A 10,036-nucleotide genomic window follows, 5' to 3' on the forward strand; every position below is an offset into this window, starting at 1 on the left:
CCATGTCTCTTTCAGTACTATTTAACTTTTTAATTTGGGGGGTATATATGTTATTTTTATGAAAATTTAAAAATTAAGAAAAATTAATAGAAAATATTTTAAACTGACAAAAACAAAAATTTTAAAAGTGTTAGACATGCATTAATTACACCTCTGTGATTTGTTTCTGTCCTACTGATCTTCCTCACCATTCATTCATTCATTTTTCTTTCAAAGTCTTAAATATTGATTGGAAAAATGTGGCAGGTTGCCAGAGAAAACACATTTGGGATATACTTACACTAAAAAATTATTTGTTTATCTGAAATTCAAATTTAAGCTAGCTTCCAGTATTTTTTTGTGTGTGCTAAATCTGGCACACTAAAATGTGGTTCTCTTTTCACTAGCTCCACAGCTTAATCCTGTGGCTAAAGAGATGGCAGAACCAGAAAGTTTGTCTGCAATTAATATTCACAGTGTGGGAGGGTGTATAACAGGTGACAGAACTTCCTGGTTAGATGCTGAGAAGTGATCTGGTATCTAGTCGTGGTGTGGTGCCAACCAGTCCCTGGCCAGTCTTGGTGAGTCCAAAAGTATTAAGAGTGCAGTTCTTGCCCTGTGATTGGCAGCAGTGTCCACCCCAGGGCCCAATGCCTGGCTGCTTCCCTCCATCTGTTCCTCAGAGCACAGGAGATGAGCCCAGGGCTCTTGCCAGTCATCACCATCCCTTTGCTGCATTTTCTTTCTTGAGAAGGGGCAGGGCAAGATAAAAAATAAACTTAGCTAAATTCAGGAGTGGAACCACATCCATATCACCTCTTCTTGCTTTTTTTTAAACCCAAACCCCCCAAATTGCTAGTTTATTTATTTTTTGGCCAGGCTGTATGGCTTGCAGGATCTCAGTTCCCTGACCAGGGATTGAATTCAGGCCCAGCAATGAAAGTGCTGAGTCCCAACCACTGTACCACCAGGGAATTCCCCCTTCTTGCTTTTTATTGAAAAACTATCTCTCTCTTTTTTTTTTTAATTGAAGTATAGTTGATTTACAATGTTGTGCTGGTTTCAGGTGTACAGCAAAGTGATCAAGTTATACATATATGTGTGTGTGTGTATGTATATATATATATATATATATTCTTTTCCATTATAGGTTATTACAAGATATTGAATATAGTCCCTTGTGCTATATGGTAGCTCCTTGTTGTTTATCTGTTTTATATACAGCAGTGTGTATCTGTTAATCCCAAACTCCTAATTTATCCCTCCCCCTCCCCTTCCCCTTTGCTAACCATAAGTTTGTTTTCTATATCTGTGAGTCTGTTTCTGTTTTGTAAATAAGTTCATTTGTATCATTTTTTTAGATTCCACATATGAGTGATGTCTTGTGATATCTGTCTTTCTCTGTCTGACTTACTTCACTCAGTATGATAATCTCTAGGTCCATTCATGTTGCTGTAAATGGCATTATTTCATTCTTTTTTATGGCTGAGTAATATTCCACTGTACCATATTCCATATCTTTATCCATTCATCTGTCAGTGGACACTTAGGTTGCTTCCATGTCTTGGCTATTGTAAATAGTATTGCTATGAACATTGGGGGTGCATATATTTTTTTGAATTAGAGTTTTCATCTTTTCTGAATATATGCCTAGGAGTGGGATTGCTGTATCATATGGTAACTCTATTTTTAGTTTTTTAAGGAACCTCCATACTGTTCTCCATAGTGGCTGTTCCAATTTACATTCCCACCAAAGGTGTAGGAGGGTTCCCTTTTCTCCACCCTCTCCAGCATTTAATATTTGTAGACTTTTTGTTGATGGCCATTCTGACTGGTGTGAGGTGATACCTCACTGTAGTTTTGATTTGCATTTCTCTTATAATTAGTGATGTTGAGCATCTTTTCATGCCTGTTGGCCATCTGGATGTCTTCTTTGGAGAAATGTCTATTGAGATCTTCTGCCCATTTTTTGATTGAGTTGTTTGGAAAAACTATCTCTTTAAGCAAATTTCTTACACAAAAAGTGTACTGTGTGCTTACTTAAGACTTTCACTCTGAAAGGAGGATTTTGTTCTTGAACTGTGGGGAAATCCTCTACCACCACTGACTAACAGTAGGAATGTAATAATTTTCTCCCTTTTGTGCTGGGGAAACTGTTCATTGGGGTTAATAGAATTAATACAAAGGATATGTGAGTCCTCCTGAAAGCTAAAATTATTTCTGGAATATATAAATACATAATTTGGAAATACATATACATAAATGTATATAGAGAAAGAGAAACAGCTAAAATTTAGATATTTAAAAATGAGGGAGAACACAAATATAAAGCATTTTTGTTGTTTTACTATTAATTATTCCTTATATGAGTAGATGTCAAAGGCAGCCAGGCAAGCAGCAGGTTTCAGAACTCCAATTGGGATTAAGATGATCAGCCACAGGGTCCTATTCAGCAAAACTAATAGAATAACAAAAGAGTCTGCTTTTCTTAAACATTTTCAGGTCTTCCTAAAAACAAACAGCTGTGGCCATTTTTTTTTTTTTTGCGGTACGCGGGCCTCTCACTGTTGTGGCCTCTCCCATCACGGAGCACAGGCTCCGGACGCGCAGGCTCAGTGGCCATGGCTCACGGGCCCAGCCTCTCCGCGGCATGTGGGATCTTCCCGGACCCGGGCACGAACCCGTGTCCCCTGCATCGGCAGGCAGACTCTCAACCACTGCGCCACCAGGGAAGCCCCCATATTTTTTTAATCGTAAAATATTTAATTATGTATCTAGTTCAATCATGAATTTATTGTAGATGTGAGATGACTGGAAGCTCGGTTCAACCCAACGAAGCATTTTGTATTTTTCTGACATCTCTAATTGTTTAAAGTTCTTCTATTTAAAGATTAAATCTAATTTTATAGAGCTCTCACTCTTTGGCCTTATGCCTGCCTTGGAAAGCAATGAAGAATGAGCTGTATTCTACAATACAGCACTTCCAAGATCTGAAGACAGTCCTAGGGCCTTTCCAACTGTGTCCTTTGCTCCCATGTAACCTGGTCTCTGACTCCCCTCTTCCATCTCCTTCCCTGTGAGCACTTCAGTTCATCAGTGCTGTGCTTAATATAAGGCACTCAGACTCAACTCCTGGTATGGCCCGAGGCGTACAAAACAGCGAAGAACTAGAACTTTCTGTGATATGAGCGCTGAATACCCATTCAGTTAGGTTAAAGCAGCCGCTCAACTGCTGTTATAAGAATATCAATTTTAACGTTTCTGGCAGAGAGACTTGTCTAATTCAACAGAAAAAACTGAAGCTTACATTTACAACAAGTTAAAACATTCATGCATTTTGATTAAAAACACCATCTTATATGAATATAAATGATGGATTAACAAACTTTTGCAAAACAGGCTAACCTGATTTTAATCTTTACTACCTTTGCAGTAAGGAGCAGGGTAACTTCCTGCAGTAGGAAGCCTTTGGGGAATGTAATTTCCACTGCCTTGTGATGTTAATTTGAGACAATTATCATAAGAAGACTAAAAAAAGTTGTGCATATTATTTGTCCCTGTGAGAGCCCTCTGCTGTTGGCTAGTCAGGATATGGGAGAAGCCCTAGGAGAGGAATATCTAGAATTTAGATACTTCTTTAATAGCCATGGATCCCAGGGTTTCAAAACTTTTAATGTTTCCCAGCTTTGGCTGGGAAAACCTGTACAAAGGCTTGAGAAGCCAGATCCAAGAGCTCTCTCCACTTGGTATTTTTAATGCACCTGCATTTTCAACTTTTCCAAAGCAGGATGGGCAAGAATTAAACCGCTTCTCCAGTCCATTTGGCTATTTTGAAATAGTTTTGTCATGTATGGAGGGGAACTAGGTATTTTTTTCCCTTTGATACCTCCAGGACCGCTATGAATTTAGGTTATTTGCTGAGAAAAAGGAAACCCTGGGGGTCCATGGTTCAGTGCTCTCATCTGACCACCCACTAGGAGGCCTTCTTGAGCCATTTCCAGGAGTGTTTTCACCTGTTGGATTGACCCCCCTTTTCAAGACCAAGATCGGAAGAGAAGAGCTGAAAGTGCTGGAAGGTAAATAATGACAAGCTGTTTTTCCAGCCTCAGGCCTCCATGCCACGGCCTCTGGGTGGGGGACTTCTACAGAGTATCAGCCGCAAAGTGGGGGCCTACACAAAGAGAAGGAAAGTTTTGCTCAAGACGGTCTGGAAATATTAGAATGTTCGAGCAGTGATTGCAGTAACTGTTCACCGGCTTTAAACAAGAAGCCTGTGGCTGGTAGATATGGAAACTTAGGTATAAACTTTCTAGGGGGTACTTTGGCAAAACACAGTAAAAGCTTTAAAAGTGTGCATGCCCTTCTGAACCAGGAATTTCACTTTTAGGAGTTTCTCAGAAGGAAAAGAAAAAACCCTGATGTCCATTGAGGTTTAGTTGAAAGGATGTTTTAGTGGCATTAATACTTTTATTATAATTTAAAAATAGGAAGATGTTCCATTTCAGAAGGAACATGGCAGCAGTTTAGCTCTGAATTGTCTCACACTCAACAAGGACAATAACAAACCTGCCAACTACGTATGTGGTGAAACCGGGAGAAAAATGCAACCTCCAAAGTGTTGTTAAGAGCAGCCAGAGGTGAAAATGAGCAGGAAAGCTGGTGAAAAACCTTGAGTGAGGAGGGGATGTAGAGCCTCAGAGAGCAGAAATCTCCAGCAATGATTCCCTTCTGGAAGGGAAGGACCCTATTCTGAAAGGAAACTATGAGATCAAGGTCATTTTGAACAAAGCAAGATTACTGGGGACAGTGGAAAGTCTTGGAAAGCACTGGAAAAAAAGAAAACTTTTAAAAATGGGTCCATTTTCCTAGAGACAAAGGCTGTAAAGAAATCTGGGAAACAGAGAAGCTCTCCTCAGCCAAGCTCTGAAATCCAGAGAACAGGTGACTTCTCAAGGAGTCCATGTCTGAAGTCCAAGTCCCCCGGCCCTACCTCTCCACCCTTCCACCACTTCTCCAGGGCAACAATCACTACCACAAACAGTGGAGCCACACCTGCAAGGCCAAGAATTCTATCCAGCCAAACTGATCTTCAGGTGTAAAGCCTGCAGACAAACATTTAAAAATCTGTAAGAAGTCAGGATATCATTCTCATGAGCCCTTTCAGAGGAACCTGCTAGAACCATGGGACAGCAGTCTCAGCACCCCTAAGCAAGCCTGAGGAAATCAGGGTAAAAGGAGCTTCCTTGAGCACTGAATGTATTAAACTGTAGAAATAAAACAAATACAGAGATTAGGGTGACAGATCAGAATGCAGATGTTACATGCCTTACTTAATATTGTAGACATTTCTCATTACTAATAAAAAATTAAGAAAGAGAGAAGATAGGAATAAGAATGAGTTTACTGATCACCTCAAATTACTTGATTCAAAGGATAGTATTTAAAGTTTCCAAATCAAGTAGCAGCTTAATCATATGCAACATAAACACTAAGATTGTTAATTCTATTGACTAAATGATGGAGGAGGGATGAGGCAGAGAGGATGAAATTAAAAGATAATTTTATTGTTGCTCATAGTAGGGAATCAAGATACAGTCCCCAAAAAGAGTGGATTGAGGGAATTTTATAAAGGTAACTTTTAGAGCAAAAATACAAACCTTCCTAAATATCAAGACTACATTAGTAAAAAGGGCAAATTCAAAAATATATAATGAAAACACAACATAAAATAATATGACAGAGTTGAAACCAAATATATCTGTCAATTCAATAAATATAAGTGGGTTTAACTCATCTATTTTAAAAATGGTTTGCAAAGTAGATTGCAAAGCCTAATCCAACTCTAGGTTATATACACAAAATGATTCAGAAATGTTAATGATGAAAGGATGGGCAAGGAAAAGCATACCAGAAAAATACAAACATTAAAAGTCTTAATATCTAACAACACAGAATTCAGGACAAAAAGTTTTAAACAAGGTAAAGAGAAGTACTTTTAAATGCTAAAGGCTATAATTCATCATGAAAATTTAAATTATGAATATCTATGTACCAAATAACACAGCAGGAACGTTCACATAATAGAACTATAGAGATACAAGGAGATTTAGACAAAGACACACTGTGGTAGGGCCCAGCGGTAAGGCTAGGTAAGAACACAGGACTGGAGATGCATGAAACATAGCGAATACTCAATGCACAATCACTTGGTCTACTGCACACAGTTAATGCACAACACAGGTTAGTCAAAGTAGTGAAAATAAAAAAGGGGTAATGAACCACTCCACGGGGAAGTCCTCAGAAGGAGGCATCTCCGCAGTGGTCCCCAGTCCCTCAACAGGTCTCACAACAAGCCCGAGTGAGAAGTTGCCCTCTGCTCCTCTGCTCCTCTGAGTCTAGAACAGCTCTCAGCAGCCTGGAGTTGGGTCCTCCAGCAAAGAGCCTTCAAGTCACCTCACTAAAGGGTCTTATTTTAAGGAGTCCACCAGTAGGGTATAATGGTTACACCACAGGGAGTCTAGTCTCTATCTGATGTACCTTCTGTTGCAGTGAAGTCTAAGATGTTACCAAACAAATTTCTTATCTGAAGTAACACTCTTAGTTTCTAACACTAAGACACTCACAATCCTACATCAGATGTTTCAAAACAACTAATATGGAAATTCACATTGGCCACTGTGACTCCATTCTGAACTACTTAACACAGCTTAAATTCTATGAGTTTCTTACAAGATGAGCAGGAATCATAACACAAAAGAAATCCCATCACAACACACACTAATAAGAGAAGGCTTTGATTTCACCTTTCTCAATCCAAAACAGATCAAGTGGTCAAAATTAAATGAGGATCTAGAAGTCCAACAAACACAATAAAAAATGTACATGTTATTGATATGCATCAAATATTGTGCCCTGAGAATAGAGAACATACTTTTTTCTCAAGTGCTCTGGGATATTCCTGCATACACACAAGATTATAAATAGGCCACAAACCAAACCTCATTAAATTCCCACAGTAAAAAGAATATAGATAGCATCCTATAATAACACAATAAACACTGACATTTATAACATATTCAGAAAACAAACAAAAAGTGCCCTTCTATTTGGGGGTGTGTGGGAGGTCTAAAATAATTCCATGATCAAAGGGAAAATACAAATTCAAAACTGTAGAATTTGTAGAAAACAATAATAATGAACATATCATATCGAAGAATCTATGAGTATAGCTAAAGTAGTACTCAAAGGAAAATTAATAGCCTCCAATGATTATATCAACATAAATGAAAGAAAATAAGTGAATTAAACAGCTGATTCAAAAATCTAGAAAAATAATTTAAAAGTAAACCAAAGGAAAGCAAAAGGAAAATTAAGACAAATACAGAAATTAATTAGTTAATATAACAAAAATAAAGTAGAACTTATAAATAAATAAACTTGTTCTTAGAAAAAAAATCTGTAAATTAGGTCAGTCTCAAGTGAATTTAATCATTTAAATAAGGAGAGGAAATATACAAATACCTCAAGTAAGAAATTACAGGTGGGAAATAGTCAAACAAACATTAGAAAGTAAAAAACAAAACAAAAAACCATAACAGAATACATTATACAATTTTATGCAAATAAAGTTGAAAACCTATATGAAATGTACAATTTTATCAGAAAACTAAAGATAGAAAACCAAAATACACCAATCTGCATAAAATAATTTGTCAAAACAATTTTAATGAAATAAATATATTATGCATAAATATAAGTATACAGATGTAATATATAATTTATAATAAATAATTTATTAGATAATTTGTCAAAGTAAATTGATAAAACTTGTCAAATACTTACCCTTCACCCCCCCCAAAAAAAACCCAAGAAACACCAGGTTCATTGTTGCACAGGGGAATTCTACAAACCTAATCTTTAAAGAACAGATGATTCCAATGGTTTCTAAAACACCCCACAGCCTAAAAATAGGAGAAAAGCTTACAAATTATTTTCATAAAGCAAATATAACTACATTAATACCAAAATATAATAAAGATTATAAGAATAAAGAAAAAAAAGGCCAATCTCACTCATAGATATTAATGAAAAAACCCTAAATAAAATTTTAGCAAACAGAATCCAGAGAAGCACATTGAAAGAATAATATACAGCGGCCAAATGGAGTTTATTCTAGAAATGGAAATAAGGTTCAATATTTAAAAAATCTATCAATATAAATCATCATATTAATAGTTCTAAATAGAAAATCATGTAATTACTTTATAAATACTGAAAATGCATTTGATAAGATCAAATACATTCTCTCTTTTTTTTTTTTTTTGCAGTACGCCGGCCTCTCACTGCTGTGGCCCCTCCCGTTGCGGAGCACAGGCTCCGGACGCGCAGGCCCAGCGGCCGTGGCTCACGGGCCCAGCCACTCCGCGGCACGTGGGATCCTCCCGGACCGGGGCACGAACCCACGTCCCCTGCATTGGCAGGGGGACTCTCAACCACTGCGCCACCAGGGAAGCCCCAAATACTTATTCTTGATTAAAAACAAGACATTCAGTAAACTGGGAATCAACGGATACTTCCTCAAAATGGAAAAATAGGTTTTTCTTTCAGCAGAAAAGCAAAACTTTACTTAACAAGGAAATACTAGAGACACTAATATTTAGCTTATGCTATACTTACTAACCAATGCAAGGTAGACATGAGAAATAAATTCGCGGTAAAAGAATTGAAGTATTCTAGAGTATTTTCTAAAGTATCTTCTAGAATTCTCTCAAGGTTTCCAGGCCCACGATTAAAAGAATTGGTGAGGAAAATGTTCTAGAAGATCATCTTAGGAGGAGGAGGAAAGAGGAGGGGTAGAAAGAGGAAGAAGAGGAAGAAGGAGAAGAAAGAAGAGGAAAGAAGAGAAGAGAAAAAATGTTTTAAATAAAAGAAGATGTGGTGGTTTAAAATCCATTCACAGGGCTTCCCTGGTGGCATAGGGGTTAAGAATCCACCTGCCGGGTTTCCCTGGTGGCGCAGTGGTTGAGAGTCTGCCTGCCGATGCAGGGAACACGGGTTCGTGCCCCGGTCCAGGAGGATCCCACATGCCGTGGAGCGGCTGGGCCCGTGAGCCATGGCCGCTGAGCCTGCGCGCCCGGAGCCTGTGCTCCGCAACGGGAGAGGCCGCAACAGTGAGAGGCCCGCATACCACAAAAAAAAAAAAAAAAAAAGAATCGCCTGCCAATGCAGGGGACGTGGGTTCGAGCTGTGGTCCAGGAAGATCCCACATGCCGTGAAGCAACTAAGCCCGTGCACCACAACTACTGAGCCTGCGCTCTAGAGCCCGCAAGCCACAGCTACTGAGCCTGTGTGCCACAACTACTGAAGCCCGCGTGCCTAGAACCCATGCTCTGCAGCAAGAGAAGCCACTGCAACAAGAAGCCTGTGCACCACAACAAAGAGTAGCCCCCACTCGCCACAACTAGAGAGAGCCCGCGTGCAGCAATGAAGAACCAATGCAGCCAAAAATTAAATAAATAAATAAATTTATAAAATCCATTCACAAATTCTTTGACACTCTATTTAAAAGGTGGAGCCTAAAACACCTTGCCCTCAAATGTGTACTGGACTTAGTGATTTACTTCTTCTTCTTTTTTTTTTTTTTTAAGATTTTGTTGATGTGGACCATTTTTAAAGTCTTTATTGAATTTGTTACAATATTGCTTCTGTTTTATGTTTTGGTCTTTTGGCCATGAGGCATGTGGGATCTTAGTTCCCTGACCACAGATTGAACCCACACCCCCTCCGTTAGAAGGTGAAGTCTTAACCACCAGACCACCAGGGAAGTCCCTGGAGTTAGTGATTTACTTCTAATGAACAGAATAAGTTAGAGTGATGGTATGTTACCGATGAGTCCATGTCATACAAGATACTGTGGCTCTGCCTTACTCTTCCTTGGTTCACTTACTCTGAAGGAAGACCTCCACCATGTGAGGACACTCAAGCAGCCCTGCGGAGAGGTCCATGTAGTGAGAAACTGAGAACTGAGACAAACAACCATGTGACTGAGCCATCTTGG

The sequence above is a fragment of the Mesoplodon mirus genome (assembly GCF_964341445.2).
Source record: "Mesoplodon mirus genome assembly, chromosome: 5".
Lineage (NCBI taxonomy): Eukaryota > Metazoa > Chordata > Mammalia > Artiodactyla > Ziphiidae > Mesoplodon > Mesoplodon mirus.